Source organism: Gobio gobio, assembly GCF_949357685.1.
Source record: "Gobio gobio genome assembly, chromosome: 10".
Lineage (NCBI taxonomy): Eukaryota > Metazoa > Chordata > Actinopteri > Cypriniformes > Gobionidae > Gobio > Gobio gobio.
This window is the reverse complement of record NC_137116.1, coordinates 6,041,977-6,047,577: the sequence shown is the minus strand read 5'-3', so window position 1 is coordinate 6,047,577 and position 5,601 is coordinate 6,041,977.

Here is a 5,601-nt window from a genome sequence, read left to right as displayed (position 1 = left end):
CTTATCTTGACAGCGTTTGTCCTAGGCTTCAACTGCGCCTGACAGAAGAATTTATTTTTCTGAGGTGATTCTTACACTTTACAACAAATAATAAATAGCTTTTATAAAACTGTATAAGTCCTGGTGGCCGTTGAGAGTTGCCATGGCAATGGGGAGCATTAAAGCTGCTGGAGAGGAGGTGTCGACATTTCTCTCTGCTTCTCATAAGTTATATATATAAAAAAAGTTCAACAACTGCTTCAAATTGGTTAAGTAATATTTCCCAGTCTACTTTAATTACTTTTTTGAATATTTATACCTCTGTGATTATGGTATCTTTCCTTAATCATCTGAAATATCTATGCGTTTAGTACTAGTAATGATGCGGAGCACGTCTTGAATGCTTTCATTCATGTTTCACCGTATATCCTATGTTTTTATTAATAATTTGGGTGCATTTTATTGTTAATTTTGGTGTTTTTCAAAATAAATGAATTTATTTCATTTTGAGTCCGCATTCATCAATCACAGCTGTTGTAATAGCCATTGTATAGGACATAAATTAGGTTAAACTACTGCATGTCCGCCCACAGAAAAATAAATAAATATAAAAATTACCAACACAGAACTATTGATCCACAAACGTCGCAGTAAGGCTACTATAACTGGCAACGTCACGAATGCGGCAGACAAACTGTGTGCGCATGTCCGAAAATGATTCCGATTGAAAGTCGGCACATGTAAACACCAGATCGGTTAAATAACGTCTCATGTAAACAGTCCACCGAATCTTTCAATCGGAATGATTTAATCGGAATGAAAAAAAGTGCACATGTAAACCTGGCTAGTGTTTGAGGGCGGGGCAAAGTAGACGTTTACGAGCAGCCAATGAAGACATAGACTGACATTATGCAAATGTGTTACATTGTAACAGAAGTGATTCTTTTAGGAGACAATAATTGTATTTGTCGTACACGTCGATTTTTTATATTTTTTTATATTTTTTATACAAACAACTACACTCAAAAAAATACTTTATGATACTGTTCACTTTATTTAAGCAATTCCTCTTGATTTAACACAATTATATCAGGTTTCTGGTTCAAATGTAATTGATTCATGTTAAACTGACTTAAAACCGTTACTCTATGACATAAACTTGATGTTTTCATTTTGAAACAACATGTTTTTCAAGTAACCCAATCAAACAAGATTTTCACTTCCCATCATGCTTTGCAAAGGGGCTGAATTCGGAGAGTAAATGTTTGATGCATTTTTGACAAGATGAGAAAATGGAGAGACTTTTTAATGCTTAATGTTTTGTTATGTTGGTATTTAAAAGTTTTTGTATTGTTAGTGTTTTTGGAGGTTACCATTGTGGTGAAGTGTAGAGCATGTGCTTGGTGTGAGGACCTGCTAATAACAATTAAAGTTGGCTAGCCAATAAGACCTTGTAAAAGGATTTAATGTATTCCAAGTCTAAACTAATCTATGGCACAGCTGTGCTTTGGTTCCACATTTACTGATTACATGTTTAATCAGTCAAACAATATCAGAATAAAAGTAATCATCTGGGTAATATCCCAATTGATATCATAACTAACAAGTCGTGCAAGGTCAGTTAAGGAGGACAAACCTACAAGCTTGACAGCGATTTTGAATATAAAACAGGTCATAACGTTATCTCTGTAAACCTGTGTAAAGAAAACACACTATATAGTGTGTGCACATACAGCCCCTTATCTCATTTATTTTTCAAGAAGGCAATACCCAACCCAAATAAACTGAACGGGAATTCAAGGGAGAACTGGAAACTTCCCTGTAGCTGAAGGAAATTTTGTCAACAGCAGGAGAAGTGATTATCGGCCCTGTGTTTGCAGAGCATGTGGGCAGTTACAGACACACTGGGACATTCTGCAAGACAGCCTTTTTACAGAAGATAAGATTGGGGCCACCGTGTGAGAATCAGTCAGCTAGCAGGATATTATCACTCGCTGCCTTATTGTTTAACGTAATTTATCAATGCTTCTACATGTGTCCTATTTTATATTTCTAAATGCAGAAGGACAAACACATCTGTTGGCCAAGTAACAATATTAGTTTTAGCTTATGGGGATTTTTTTTTAATACTGCCAGTATTACACTTGGTGAACAGTAAATTTGTAAATATGCAACAGCTGTAACAGTTCGGAGTTTCTCATTGAATTTAATATGTGAAATATTAAAGTAACAATTAGTGTAATAAACAAGTGTGATAATGCAGATATGACTAATTTTCTTGAATTTGATTAGAGACAATTATATAGGGCATCATAATGTCCATGAACATACAGTTTCCCTTGAATGCATGTGGGTGAAACATTTTACAATTAGATGCTTCTTTTAATTAGATTCTTTATAATACTACTTGTTTTGTCAGCAAAAATACATTTTAATGATAATTTAGATTGTGTGTGCATGTGTAGGCTGTCACTATATATATATATATATATATATATATATATATATATATATATATATACAGTGAGGAAAATAAGTATTTGAACACCCTGCTATTTTGCAAGTTCTCCCACTTGGAAATCATGGAGGGGTCTGAAATTGTCATCTTAGGTGCATGTCCACTGTGAGAGACTTAATCTAAAAAAAAAATCCAGAAATCACAATACATGATTTTTTTAACAATTTATTAGTATGATACAGCTGCAAATAAGTATTTGAACACCTGTCTATCAGCTAGAATTCTGACCCTCAAAGACCTGTTAGTCTGCCTTTAAAATGTCCACCTCCACTCCATTTATTATCCTAAATTAGATGCACCTGTTTGAGGTCGTTAGCTGCATAAAGACACCTGTCCACCCCATACAATCAGTAAGAATCCAACTACTAACATGGCCAAGACCAAAGAGCTGTCCAAAGACACTAGAGACAAAATTGTACACCTCCACAAGGCTGGAAAGGGCTACGGGGAAATTGCCAAACAGCTTGGTTAAAAAAGGTCCACTGTTGGAGCAATCGTTAGAAAATGGAAGAAGCTAAACATGACTGGCAATCTCCCTCGGACTGGGGCTCCTTGCAAGATCTCACCTCGCGGGTTCTCAAAATGATCCTAAGAAAGGTGAGAAATCAGCCCAGAACTACACGGGAGGAGCTGGTCAATGACCTGAAAAGAGCTGGGACCACCGTTTCCAAGGTTACTGTTGGTAATACACTAAGACGTCATGGTTTGAAATCATGCATGGCACGGAAGGTTCCCCTGCTTAAACCAGCACATGTCCAGGCCCGTATTAAGTTTGCCAATGACCATTTGGATGATCCAGAGGAGTCATGGGAGAAAGTCATGTGGTCAGATGAGACCAAAATAAAACTTTTTGGTCACAATTCCACTAAACGTGTTTGGAGGAAGAAGAACGATGAGTACCATCCCAAGAACACCATCCCTACTGTGAAGCATGGGGGTGGTAGCATCATGCTTTGGGGGTGTTTTTCTGCACATGGGACAGGGCGACTGCACTGTATTAAGGAGAGGATGACCGGGGCCATGTATTGCAAGATTTTGGGGAACAACCTCCTTCCCTCAGTTAGAGCATTGAAGATGGGTCGAGGCTGGGTCTTCCAACATGACAATGACCCGAAGCACACAGCCAGAATAACCAAGGAGTGGCTCTGTAAGAAGCATATCAAGGTTCTGGCGTGGCCTAGCCAGTCTCCAGACCTAAACCCAATAGAGAATCTTTGGAGGGAGCTCAAACTCCGTGTTTCTCAGTGACAGGCCAGAAACCTGACTGATCTAGAGAAGATCTGTGTGGAGGAGTGGGCCAAAATCCCTCCTGCAGTGTGTGCAAACCTGGTGAAAAACTACAGGAAACGTTTGACCTCTGTAATTGCAAACAAAGGCTACTGTACCAAATATTAACATTGATTTTCTCAGGTGTTCAAATACTTATTTGCAGCTGTATCTTACAAATAAATAGTTAAAAGAATCATACATTGTGATTTCTGGATTTTTTTATTTTAGATTATGTCTCTCACAGTGGACATGCACCTACGATGACAATTTCAGACCCCTCCATGATTTCTAAGTGGGAGAACTTGCAAAATAGCAGGGTGTTCAAATACTTATTTTCCTCACTGTATATAGTCAATAATTAGTCAATATATATATATATATATATATATATATATATATATATATATATATATATATATATATATATATATATATATATATATATATATATATATATATATATATATATATATATATATATATATATATATTTCTTGGACTGTCAGATTGTTATAGGAAAGAAATGAGCGGATTAAAATAAAATAAAATAAAAATAAATAAATTAAATGTAGTTAAATTAAATTAAATAAAATAATATATAATGAAGATGTGTCCTACTCTCCCCCTAGTGTAGAAAAACGGTAAAAATTCAATTATTAGATGTTTTAAAGTAACAATAAGTGTAAAAACAAGTGTGATAATTCAGATATGACACCTTTTCTAGCATTAGATTATAGACAATTATATAGGACATCATAATGTTCATGTTATTAGTCTGTGAACATACAGTTTCCCTTTAATGCATGTTGGTGAAAAATTGTACAATTAGATGCATATTCTTTATAATACTACTTTTACATTTGATCATTTTAATGATAATTAAGATTGTGTGTGCATGTGTATATATATATATATATATATATATATATATATATATATATATATATATATATATATATATATATATATATATATATATATACACACACACATATTATTTTTAGTACTACTTGTTTTGTCAACAAACAAATGTCAACATTTATTGATAATATAGATAGTGTATATATATATATATATATATATATATATATATATATATATATATATATATATATATATATATATATATATATATATATATATATATATATATATATATATATATATATACATATATACATATATATATATATATATATATATATATATATATATATATATATATATATATATATATATATATACATACATATATACATATACATATATACATATACACATATTTATGTATATATATATATATATATATATATATATATATATATATATATATATATATATATATATATATATATATATATATATATATAAAATAAAATAAAAAAGATGTCCTACTCTGCCCCCTAGTGTAGAAAAAGGCAAAAATGCTGCACATACAGTATCAATTGAAGCATAATTATTTTCTTGTTTTTTTATTTGTATTATTAGCATTAGAATAAGATATTTGGGATTATTTTTCTTTTCTTTTTTTAACTTTCCCTCAGCTTGACAGTTTGTTTACAGTCTGTCATAGGGCTGGGACTTCCAGAGTTTAACCCGCAGTCCTGTTTAGCCTACGGCTGTGTAATGAATGAGTATTTTGACTAAAGCGGCCCACAGTCACTGAGGTAATCATTTCCCTTGCGTCAAAATTCCATTCTCACCAGGCAAGTTTTTCATTAAAATGACCAACGCCACAATTGTGTCCGATTGGTCCGAACTGCGGGCCCAGTTTCTGAAACGCGTCCTGTGATTGGCCAATCATCGAGGTCGGCAACAGCATTCGCATTTTGATT